Raw genomic sequence first — 13,648 nt, 5'->3', positions numbered from 1 at the left:
TTGATGTTTCTCCATGGTCCTTTAAGCGCTGCAACCTCACCAAGGCTACCGTAATTTTGGAGCCTATATACCTTTTTTATTTAAGCCAATGAACAACCAATTAATTAGTGAAAGCATTTTACCTTTTAAAACCACACGCAATTGACAACTGATATCAAAAAGCAAGACAAAACCTTATACGAAAACAAAATGAACAGGATCACATTCTTTTTTTGTTCAAAAGTATTTGCAAACCATAAAACTTTAAAAAGCCCTTTGACTTTCTGATCATTCGCTCTTGGATTTAACTTTTTCTTGCTGGTTTAATCAACTCCTTAACTTGGTTATATAAACATGTAAACAGGGTTGTTTTTGCACCCTAGGATGAAGCACCTTTTACAATCTAGCCTCCAGTTGAAGCATCTACTGTCCCCGAAGGAAGACAATACATGCTAGAATGGAAGCGGTATAGATGTAAATGTTGTCATCAAACACCACAAACTTCTCCACTAACGATTTACTCCAGCTGCTGCCATCACGACACATCCGCCTCCAACTTGTAGAGGCGAGGAGCTTGGGGCTTTTTTTTTTTTTTTTCTTGTTTTGTTTTTTTTCACATATAAACTTTAAAAAAAACAAGAAAAAGAAAAAAACAGATGACTTTCTGTTTCTCTGGGCTCTGGGTCTTGTGCTCCTTCAACCGGTTGGAGATCTTTGTGAGTTTAGTTCAGATGCAGGCAGGAGTCAGATGGCTTGGAGAGATTTATAGAACTGCCAAATCACTGTAATGATCTCCCACTGTGGAAGTATCTGTCATAGGTCAAAGCTGAAAAAAAAAAGTATGTTAAAACTTATTTAAAACAACACGCTTTCTAGTAGATTTAGATGAACTGATTCCTCTTTTCATTTATTTTTGTTCCGTTTGCACAAAGTTTTTGGTAACTTTGCAACAATACTGACTGAAATCTTTATTCACGGTAGAATTCATAGCACTGGCAAGTTGTTACAATTTTTTTAGATTACAAACACAAACTTTGATGGATTTTATTGTTATTAAATGTGATTGACCAACATGATGTATTGCATAGCTGTGAAGTGAAAGAAAGAATGATCATCATTTGCCACAACTGCAAACATACTAAGACATGGCAAACACTCTTAGTGTTCTAGTATTCATATATTTTAACTCCATTTTGTTAATGTTTTCATCACATTCTATGCATACTCAAATGCTACTCTCATTATATCTTTTCTTTCATGACACTGGTATGTAAAGTAGCCATTTAACCTATTTTCATAAATATAATTGCTAATGAGTCGAAAATGTACATAGAAGGCAAAACAGTTCAATAAAATATGCATGTATTTGTTTAACATTTAAATTTTTTAGAAGCAGATGTATTATTGCAGGTTTTAATGCATTATCTAACTTTCTTTCTTTGCTCTGCATGTCATCCACTCCATCTGTCTCTCTTTCTCTTCTCCTGCCTCATCATGCACTCTCGCCCCCTCTTTTTCCTCTGTGTCTACCAACCAGACGCTCTCAATATAGCCCCGCTCATAAACACAAAGAGAGACGGAGGCAGAGATGGAGAGACGGTAATAAAAACGAGAGCGGGACAGACAGGCGAGAGACTGAGATTGGGGGTGAATGAGTAGGAGGAGAGCAGCAGGAAGGAGAGGACATGCTCATGTATCGCAGCCTACGTGTGTGCATATCAGCATGTATGATTGAAAGAGCAAGAATGGAGGCGGGGCAGGCAAACCAAGCAGGATGGTGAAGTCAATGAGCAAGACAGTTGGAGAGAGAGAAATGAAAAGGGAAGGGGGAAAAAAATGCAAGAAATGATGCAAGACAGCAGGAGAAAGGAAGCTGAGAAAATTAGAGGCTATGATAAAGTGAAGGAAGGAAGAATGAATCAGAAACAGAAGCGATTGCACTGAAGGCCGGGCTGTTCTACTTTGTGTGAATAATGAATATTCTCAGAGCACGGGTCTGCAACCTGCGGCTCCAGGGCCACGTGTTTTGGCCCCTCTGCTGCGGCTCTCACAAAACCTTTGTAGGTAACATTACGTAGGTAATAACATATACAAAAGGTACAGCAAATAAAATCGTAAAGTTGACTTTTCAAATTACATACGTTTTTTTATTCTTCCTCCTCTTAACCTGGTCCCTTCCTGTGAAGTCAGCAGTCTACAGGAAGCTATAATTACAGGAAGTGAAGTAGCACTTCCTCCTTTTGCTCCTGCAACACAAGTAAGATTAGTTTACAAACTAAGTACAACGCAGAAATTAATGTTTCTAAATTAATACAATGTTAAAGTAACAAAACTTGTCAGAGTTGACGTTATCTTGAATAATCTGTAAAAGTGAAAAAAGAAAAAAACATAAATTTGGCTAAACATAAATGTTAACTGAAAAACCTTTATTAAATGTGTCCTCATCCATTTGACAAAAATGGATGAGGACATTACTCTTATCTTTTAATGTTTTTTTTAACTTCAAACAATGTAAAAATAAATGCAAATTTTATTAACATTTTCTTAGTCACAAAATAAATAATTTAATACATGTTAATAGGGTATATTTTTATATTGCTCCAGATAAACATTATTTTGTAGCAGAAGGGGCAAAAGTGACTCTTTGAATTGAGCATTTGCTGACAATGCAGTAGACCAGAAACATTCCTGAATTACAATACACTCTAACTGGAATTGATGGATGTACAAACACCTCAGAGTATTTAAGTTTTAAAGCATAACACCATTAATGTAAAAACAACAGTATAGCTGTGTCTATTCAGTCACACAGAAAGTTGTCTGCCTGTATGTGTCATGTGAATGTAAGTCTTTATTTAGCAGATTGCCTCCAACTTCCCATTAACCTTCAGCACACAGGCTTGTAAGACAGAAATGTGTGAATGGCTGGCAGAGAGAGAGAAAGATTGAGACTGTGAGAGAGAGAGAGAGAGAGAGAGAGAGAGAGAGAGACAGAGAGAGAGAGAGAGAGAGAGAGAGAGAGAGAGAGAGAACACAACATTGTAATTACCGGCTACATGCTGGCTGGCAATCATAGCCACTCTCCTCCTCACTTGTGTTTCTTCCCTTCTCCTACCTCCATCCTCATCTTCTGCAGACCTCCGACGTCTTTTCCGCTCTCCCTCTCTCTTCTTTTCTGTCGCACTTGCTGGGGGTCTGAACAGGCCTCTGCAGGCAGGGTGCAGCTTTTTGCATGGGTACCTGCTGAGCAGCCATCGATGTAGATGTACACTTTAGTTATCGAACATCCACTTTCTGCTTTGCAGAAAATTGCACAGACTGAGGATGGGAGCTTGGAATAATTACAGCCATCACCATCCCTGTGTATGTAGATGATGCATCAGCCCCGTGGTGGTCTTTGTCTCCTGCAGGTATGCATAATGCTTGCTCGGCTAATGGCTCCATTAGGGCACTGTCATGTCAGGAAAGAAAGCTTGGAAGCGACATACTTTTAGACTTTCCAAGTTTTGTACTTACTGACACCACAATGTGTGCTTGTTATGGTAATCTTTATTTATTTATTTTTTTTCTTTTAACACTTTATATTTCTAACACGTTCATCAATAATTAAAGTGAAAAAACTTCACACATTGGTGGGGCAAAACAGCAACTAGTGTTGTTCCAGTCTCTAAATCTTTGGATTCTTCCTGATTTTTCTTGACTTGGTCTTTTTATCAAGCACTGCAACTCCTGAAATATTCTGTTTTTATGACTACCTGCTAGCTGAATGGACATTGTAGAGGGACTGCTCTGCTTTTACCGCAGCACTGTTGGTAGAAAGATATTTTCTTGCCAGGTTTTCAGACAGACACGTCTACCCAGACAAAATAGTTTGGAGCAGCACTTGCAGTTGAGAGGCTTTTAAAGCTGTGACTAATACTCTCGTCACACTATTGCAGATCTACCTTGAAATTTGCTGCCTTATGTAAATAATGCTACAACAGCACCTTGTCACACATCTGATATTGCAGCAAAAACACACAGATTGCCAGCAAAAAAAAATCTATTTACTGCATCATACATGTAAAACATACCCCTAATCTAACCCTAACTAAACTGCACAAAACCCCCTAATGGTTGAAGACGCACTAATAGATTGACTGAACTCTGCATGTTAAATGCTTGAAGCAGCTCTAACTAATGGCCTATTTTCAAATTAATTCAGCTAAGAATTATCTGAACACTTGGAGGCTCTGAGAGTATTGAACTTTCATTCTCAGATGGTTAGTTAATTCATAAATATTTAAAATGACACGGCAAAAGTAACACACTGTCCCAAAGAAGTTGGGTACTCTGAGTTTTACTTACCTTATCCCAATCCAAACACAGGCAACACATCAAAGTGACACATTTTGTTACACTTTTTTTTTTTTTTTTTTGCCATGCGAACACATTGCACTACATGTGAAACAGTTCAAAAATAAGGTTTTACAAGGTTAGCCACTTGGTTAAAAAGTAATTATCCAACTTCTTGTTTTTGTTGAAGCTTTGTTACGTACACATTCAAAATAAAATGCGATTCGAGAAAAATGATACATTCTCTAACATTAAAGATGACAAATAAATACAAAACTAGAGTAACAGATTGCTTCGAGTGTTTACCTGGGTGCGGTTTGAACTCTCACAACTCCTGAGTGCAACATTTTATCTTACACAGTTCCTGTTGTTCTGTAACAATCCTTTTGACTAAGAAATGTATAAGGTTTGTTTTTGGTGCCTTATGGCGAAGGTCTTAACAAACATAAGGCCACTGCAGGTATGCAGGATAAGCAAGGAGTCTGCTGTGTATCTGCTCTAAGTAAGGTTTGATTCTAGATCCACCCGCCTGGTGCTGTTCTGAGGTATTCAACTATTCATGAGTGCAGGAGCCTCCTGTTCCCCCTCTCTGAAAATGTGAGCTGAGACAGACGGTTAGCAGGGGGAGAGGAGGATGCTGCTGCGTTTTTTGCTGCAGAGTTTGGAGCTGGAGAAGGACAAGTTTCTCTCTGCAGCTGCAGCAGAGGTTGGAAACATCAACTCTCCGTGTGGTGTCAGACAGAATCAGCAGCAGAGAAATCTCAGAGGACAGATCAGGGGATATACTGCACTGCAAGTGCTCTCACAACAAACTGTGAATCACCTGAGAGTGTTAATGAGGTTATCATGTCTGTGTTGGTAGGGCTCTGGGAAAAGCTGAGGATTAAACTGTACTTTTATAGCTTTATGATTCACTGTAATCTACACCATGGAGAGGAGGGGAATCAGGTGATAGTCCAAGACTGTTAGGTTGCTGGTTACTGTGCAAGTTGGGTTACCAAGACCAGTTAAAATAGTTAAACTCAAATTCCCTGCACTGGGACATGGACGATGTTTAGGCCACCCCTTATTTATCCATATTCAGCCAGCAAGATTAAACATTTCCAACGATGGAAGGATGAGCTTTCCGTTTAGTAACATTAGTTTTGGTTTCAATTTCATGTTACACTAAAATTTCATTTTGGATCAAATGACACTGCAGTTTTAGGACTAATTAACTGCAGTGTGTCCCGGCTGGACAAATTCATAACAAAAGCAGTGGGTCACAGCTGAGTTAAAAAAATTTGTTTAGTTTTGCATAATATATGTACTGTCAATATTGTGTTAACAAGACATTTATGATTTGGCTTCATAAGAATATGTTCACAATGAAGACAAAGATTCCCAACTCATTCTTGGATGTGAAAAACTGCTCTAATAAACCTTTCAGTACAGATTAAAGTCATTAATCTAAATGAATTATTTTCTTTTGTTCACTGGTCAAGTGATCATAGATCATAGTAGTTGGTCACATCTTCTTGTTGGTCACTGTTCTCCTAAATGCTTGAGTAGAAGGCAATTGGAGCTTCTCCTTTGTTTCTGCCTCCCTCTTATTCCAAAAGTGGATGAGGGAGTGTAAAGTGGATGGCTGAAGAAAATAACCGCTTTACAAACACATGGCGCAACAAAGAAAAGCTAACTCTTAAGGTCAAGAGGCAGCTTTTCTTAAAGGACACCTTGGTTTTGAAAAAGAAACAATTTGAACAACACATATATGTTGTCTTATGAGAGAACTGCAGGGATTCATCTGACCGTACCAACTATGTCTCCCCGACTCTGCTGTGGTTGGATCAGTTATTTTTGAATCTGTAATAATATGTACAGAATTGTACAGAGAAAATTTCTTCAACCATTACCTTTATTAAATGTTTTAAAACGTCCATTGGTGGGATATAGGTGACACGTCTTTGATATAGCTGATTACATACAGTTGGGTTATCTAAGCCCAACTGTATGCTAACTGGGTTTAAAGGAAACCCAGCTAGCATACAGTTTTGCTAGCTGGGTTTTATGTAAATAAATGAGTTCCAGATTGGGAAAAGAGCAGCTGGTGATTACATATTTTTTTTCCTTTCTGAACCTTTTCCTGACTTCTCATAAATTTGTGAAGTATGTAGTGAAGTTATATTTTGCATTTACATTTGATTAAAAACCTTACTAAAGATTAAAGACAAATGGGGAAAAAGCAGTGACAGTAACTTAACCAACAGAAAACTGACTGAACTGACAAAATAACACTGATTGTTATAATGTGCTAAACTGTAAAGTGGGGCAGAGGAGTGGAGCTTTAAGTATGAATTTTACTGCAACAGAGATGTAGCAAAAGTTAAGATTTCTATCCTGAAGCCTTAAAGTCAACTCTAAAACAAACCCCCACAAACAGCAGGAATCCTGCCTCCACCTACGCGACTCCACAAACAGAAAGCCAATAAGTAAAAAAAAAAAAAGAACCATGAGTTTTCCAATAAACTTAAGTGTCAGAGGTCCCCACTCAGGCACATTTGACATTTGAATACAAACTGTGAAATATTCTACTTCTTCCACACACACATTACAATTTGCTGTCCCACCCAGTACACTCATAAACAGGAATATGTCGTTTCTGAAGCCAAATGAACGTACATAAACTCTGATGTGTACTGAGCCTCAGACTCACTGTGTGATTGTTGATGCTGTGATGAAAAATTTAATGAAGCATTTAGTGAAAAAAAAGAAAAGGTTCTTTGCACACTTTTCAAATACAACAAAAAAGATTTGGTTCTTGGAGATTGGCAGTGTCTGTCTGTTTTCTTGATAAAACTCTCTGAGTTCTAGAAGACAACAAAGGCTTGTTTGTCTGAGGTTTATTTTTACATATGAGTTCTACTCTATATAATCAGATTAATCTGATGTCTCCTCTTTGCCAACGTCTGGAAACAGACCAAATTACTGAAATTTACATCTGCCCACGTGGGCTGGTCAGGTAACCTTTGGAGGTCAAATACGATACAGTGACGAGAATGATTTTTTGGAGAAGTCATTGTGAGGATAAGAAAAAAGAACACCTGCCAATGCCAACTGACTGGTGTGTGTAAGCTTTTTATTACAATCAAAGAATTGAATGAGAAAAAGTTTAAGATCATCATGTCACTTGTAATTAGTGTTCATGTGAGCTCCTTTGTTTCACTTGAACATTTGCACCTTTAAACGGTCTAAAAACATTTATGTAATACATCTTTACTATCCATGACAGACTGAACAGAAAAGGCACTTAGATCATGCAGCAGAAAAAGCGAAGTCAGTCTTATGTCAGCCAGTGATGAAGGTAAACAAGTAGTGAAATATAAGTAAAAACACGCTTTATTTTGCTGTGTTATCCACAGAGGAGCAACTCACAGCTGAATAATGCTATCTGTCACAATGATTTATGTTGTTACCGTGTGTGTATGAACACGCTTGTGGTTGACCCTTTGTCCATATTTGTAGATGTGCGCCGATTCTACAGTGTGTGCGCAAGTGCGTGCGTGTGTGTGTGTGACTATGTCAGAGGAAATGAGGTGACCTGCTGCAAGCGACCACATTCTGACAGAGTGCCTCGTCAGATGTCTGGGGACAGTCGGCCAATCGGATCTCTTGTCTGTCTGCAGGGTTAAATGAACACAAACAACAGCCATGTGAGCGGAGACATGCAGTAAGGATAAAACAAAAAAGCACACACACAAGATCTGTGTGTGAGCCCACTGTGACTAATGCACACACCCACACACACACACACATCCACAGCATTTGAATCAATCCACTGCCATCAGTCTATCTATGCTGTGTAGGTGCGTGCGTGCGCGTGCGTGCGTGCGTGTGTGTGTGTATTTCTGTGAACATCAAAAAGGTTCCTTAAGCAAGTCATCTGTAATCCGTGTCTGTTGAAATATATGTATTCAAATTATGCCCTTAAAACCTTTGGAAACACTGGATAGGCATCATTTACACTGAAGCATGTTGCAGGTAGGCGGAATCTGCAGATTTTTTAAATGCCACATCAGCTGGCATACACACCGGATGTCCCACTCAGATCTAGCAGTGAGAGAGCTAACGCCTACCTCAGCCATATGGTTGATACAAAAAATGGAAACTGTTCTGAATTAATGACTAGAGTCAGTCAATCTTCAGGAAACTGAATTTGGGGAAGCAAGCTTTTATTTTTCTGTTAAATGGGTGCCTTGTCAAGTAGCTGAAGTTGACAATTGTTTCCATCAATTTAAAGGGTAAACATGACTCTCACTGCTTCTCATAACTTCTGGCCATAGTGTCTGCTAGTTATGCTGAAATGAGCTCAACCACACTTTGGATTAGTGTCCAGCACAAACTGTTACTCAGACTACACTAAAACTGTCTTCCAATAGCAGTTACACCTTTAAAACAAGATATGTGAGATATCTCCTAAGCACGCTTCTTTTGGAGAGTTTGACTGAAAGGACTATATCTCCCTTCCAAAATGAGCATTGTTGCTGGGAAAAGGCATGTTTGGTTTTCCCTTAGCCCTTTTTGGAGTGCAGTCTCCCAATGTTATCTGTAGCATATATTCATTGTTCTTCTGATTCTGATTTTCCAAAAGAAAACACTAACATGGATATTTTAGAATAAAATGTAAACATTCTTACTTTGCAGATTGTTATGCCTTTTTTGGGGGTCTTTTGAAGCAGCAGTGCAAGGATATTCAATTGGTATTAGATGGTTGATTAGACTGTCAGTGCATCTGCTGAAAGTCTAGTCAGCAGATGCACTAGACTCAGACATGACTCAGAATATTATAAATTTGACCTTAATTGGTTCCCCTATTAAGTCAGCATAATGCCAGCAGAGGGATATTCAACATGTACCAAGAATCACACTTGAAGCAATTTGCTGCCATCTAGTGGTTTGCCGAAGTAAGCTAATTTTGCTAATTTACTGAGAATGACCTCGCTGCAGTAAACAGAAAGGGGCGGGGACGGACCACTGTCATCTCATACCTTATTTGGAAATGGGGTCATTGCACTCGGGAAGTGAAGGGGGCGCTATTTCCTTTATTGTCCAAGGTCTCCCGTTTTAATTTTCTTTTGAAATCTGTGATATAGCTTCATCTTTAGGAAGGAGTTTCTCTCTCAACATGTATTTGAACTTCTCTCTTTTATTTACTTCAGCGCAGCTCACAGTTTTTAACAATTTCCGTTGCTTTCTGTGTACTTCTAAATCTGCTCCTTTTTCGCATCTTTTCGGGCCTGCTACTGCCTCTAGTGGCGTAGGGTGGTAGCACAACTAAAATAAATACATTACTAATAAAGTCTTTATCATTTATTATAATAATATAGGAAATAGCGCCCCCTTCACTTCCGGAGTGCAATGGTCCCATTTCCAAATAAGGTAAGAGACTGACAGTGGTCCATCCCCGCCCGTTTCTGTTTGCTGCAGTGAGGTGTAATTGAATTTACTTACTTGAAGCTATTTTGCATCTATTGTATGCACTTTTTTTTGTGTGTGTGTGTTTTTTTTTTTCTCCAAATAACAATGTACTTAATTTATCACAGTTAACAAATAACTGATTTTGGGTTACTTCCATTAAACTTGGTTTAAGGTATTTTTTAAATTTTATTTCTGAAACTACTTAACTGCTAGGAGAATAATAAGTAGACAAATGAGCTACAGCTTGCTTTCAACACTGAGTTGTTGTTAAGAGCTATTAAAGCTCAGTGCCAAGATCTGGTAAGAATGTAAAAAGAATAATTAATTAAAGGTGTAAAAAAGTAATCAGGCAGGTGGTGGTATTAAGGTCATTTATTTTAAATACCAGTCACATGTCTGTGCTTGTTGACCACAGCAGCTATAAAGCAGTTGCCTTTTCCACAGAGTGATGTTTAAATGGAAATAAAATCGCAGAAAAAAATGTTACAGACATGACAAAAAAACAACCATTTATGAGTTTTTATATGTCCAACAGCTTTGATAAATAAAAGAAAATTATCAAAAATAAGCTCCACAAGACTTATCATTCCATTTACATGGATACTCATATAAAATGTTTTTGCACCTCTGTGTGTTTTTAAGCACGTTGTGTGTATGTGTGAGCTATTTGGGGGGGGGGGAGGGGGTATTTGACAGAAAGCATGATCAGCAGAGAGGCGTTTGCAGTGGTAGATTGTAACAATGGTATTTTGAACAATGTATGCATCTATACCCACACACCAACATACACACAGATAGGAGAATCAGTATCTTGGCAACAGCTATGGTCAGGTCATACGCAGGGGTGCCAGACGGCTGCAGGGACAAATGAGTCGAAAGCTTCCACATGCTGACACACACACAGAGCTGATTTATCTGTGTGTAAGTGTACTTTGTTTGAATGTACAGAAGACTGGAATAAAAAAGTACAAAATGGTTGTAAATAGATAAAATATAGAGGCTGAACAACAGGGGGGGGAAATAAAAAGGAAATTAAGAGAAAAATAAAAAAAAGATAATGCCACATTGTTATGGTATAAAAATAATTGTATTAAAAAATTGCAGACTCTTGACATTATGGTCAGTAATTTTGCATATTGTGGTGAGAAATGGTTATTTCCCATTCAGTGCGAGTCTTTAAAGAAAGGTCTGAAATACAAACACCTTTGAAAATGTGTAGCCATGGTAAGAAACAAAAAGTTCATGTACTGCAGGTATGCACATTTATTGTGTTTTCTTTTCCAGAAAGTACAAAAGAAAAAAATCTAATTTAGACCTGAAATATTCAAAAAGGATATTGAAAATTATCCTACTCCTTGAACTTTTTTACATTTTCCTCAAATTACAGCCATAATATTGCATCTAGCTTATGCAGATTCTATGTGATAGACCAAAGGAAAGTTGCACATTGTTGTGAATCAGATAGAAAATGATAATTTGTTCTTTATTTGTTTTTTGTTTTGTTTTTCAAACCGGTACAATTCTGAAATGCCATGCTTAAGATTTGATACTTTAAAAAATCTTTTTTCTGCAGTTGCAGCTGCACATCGTCGAAGTACATCTCTTCCTGCTTCGCACATCACATTTTTTTTTTGCATTGATTAATATTATTATGAATATTGAATGACTTAGTTTAGAAAATATTATGAAAATTTAATTACCAGTACTTAATGTAGAAAATGTTGACACTTTTGGCCTTGGTACTAAGTACTAAGGTGTTTTATTTCCTGGTCGCAAAAAAATATTTTTAGTGCAATCCAAGCCAATCTGCTCCCAATTTTTGCTACCTTTATTCCCCCTTTAGCTGCACAGAGACACTATGAGGTCAGGATTATAGCTTGACCTGGTCTGCAAAGTACACAGCAGTACGATTACTGTGACCGCCTCTCAGAACGCTTTGAAGAGATATGTCATTCCATTTTATTTCCCCTCCAACTCTCTCAAACCACATCCTATCAAGCGCTCAGCGGTTTACCAGCCCTTCAGGGTCGGAAACGGAGACTCCGGCAGTTCGTTGGGGGGGCTTAAGATTAGACCAGGAGAAGCTATGACACAAGCAGAAACACAAAAACCTGCCAGGGAATTAGAGCAGATTGAGAAAAATTTGACTTAAGAGAATCTAAAAAGGAAAAGTAATGGAAGAGCGACTGGTCACACTGCTGCAGTTTGGGGGGAACGTCTTTTAGTAAAGTAACATTTGCAGGAATGTCTGAGTTGTACAGAATGAGATCAGAAAGGATGTCTCTGGATGTGCTTCTGAGAGGTTATTGCTGCACAACTGATGGAAAAAGCCTAATTTCGTCTCATACAGAATAATTTCCTACAATTTTACCAACGCTTTTTGCAATTGTGTGTCTTTTTTGTAGTTATTAGCAAGTCCGTCTGTATTTTCCATCTACCAGGTGTCTCTTTAAAAAATGGCTAAGTATGAGTTTCTTTTTGACAATTTGTTAAGGTCAACCCTTGTTTTGTTACATGCTTTTTTTGTTTGACCTTATATCAGGACACCAGCATCTTCCTGCCACTCCGGTGCTGTTCTGCAGAGTTACAGGGAACACATAGCACCAGCAGACAATTGATGATATCCAGAGCCACAATGAAATAGATTCGGTCAAAGTTACAATTTAAATTAATTCCAGGTTTTTCAAACAAAGACCTGCAATGGACTGACGACCTGTCCAACCTCTCATCTGTTGACTGCTGGAGATCGGCAAAAGCTCCCCTGTAAGGGTAAGTATGTTAGATAGTGGATGGATGGATGAATTTTTCTGAAAAAGCTAAAAACTGATATTCATAGTTGCCTTCATGCAATCTGATTGATCTTAAGATATTTTGCAAAGAAGAATCTCCAAATAGTTTAGGCTCCCGAGGCTCATAGAAAGATATACAAAAAAATTCAGCAGCTGTAACTCAAAAGAAAACGAGTTCTACAATTGATCAGTTTAGACAGGCTGAACACAAAGGTACGCTTTCACATTTATACTGATAAAGAAATGCGAACTATTTGTCCTTTACCTTCAATTCACAGGTATTCATTACTTCGTTTCTGTCTTTTGAACGAATCCTGATAAAATACTTTCAAGTTTAAGGTTGCAACGTGGCAAAATTTGAAAAGTTTCATGTAGTTTTTAAGATTAGCAATGTACTGGATCATCTGCATGTAGAAAAAATGTCTTATCTGGCTTTTGCCGAAGACCTGAAATGTAGGGAAATTAAAAGGGCACGCGACAAGCTCACAATAGTGTGATTCTGATTTCAAAGAGCTAATGATGTAAATTCAAATGTAGAGGGGATTTAAATCAAAAAATGATTTTGAACAGATGAATACAAAAAAATTAATATTTTTTCTGAATCTGAAACAGAAAATATAGAAAAGGTGAGCAAGTCTGGAGTGCATGCGCAATCACACAGGGCCAAAAATAAACAAATCATCTCAAATACACACAAACACACGATTGCTGAAGGACAGCCAAACAAAACACAGAGGCAGCTTGGTGGCAAATAGATCAGTCATACTGTGTGTGTGTGTGGGGGGGGGGAAGAGGTGCGTGTGTGTGTGTGTGTGTGTGTGTGTGCATGCGTGCGTGTGTGTGCGTGGGTGTGTGCGTGCGTGTAGGAGAATGAGTGGACATGCATGTGCAGTTTTAAAATGGTGCCAGTAACCGAAACCAGGGCAAAGCTATTTATTCTTTCTAGAACCCATGCTCACACATTGCCCTGTACAAACATCTACACAGGTCATCATGTTTACCTTTACACAATTCTTTTGCATTCAAAGTCCATCACAGTTACTGTCTTTCATGCCAACAGACTTACATCCAGATGGACAAAAAAGGAA

Source organism: Poecilia reticulata, linkage group LG22, assembly GCF_000633615.1.
Source record: "Poecilia reticulata strain Guanapo linkage group LG22, Guppy_female_1.0+MT, whole genome shotgun sequence".
Classification (NCBI taxonomy): Eukaryota; Metazoa; Chordata; class Actinopteri; order Cyprinodontiformes; family Poeciliidae; genus Poecilia; species Poecilia reticulata.
The sequence above is the reverse complement of the archived record's forward strand: the minus strand, read 5'-3'. Positions refer to the sequence as shown.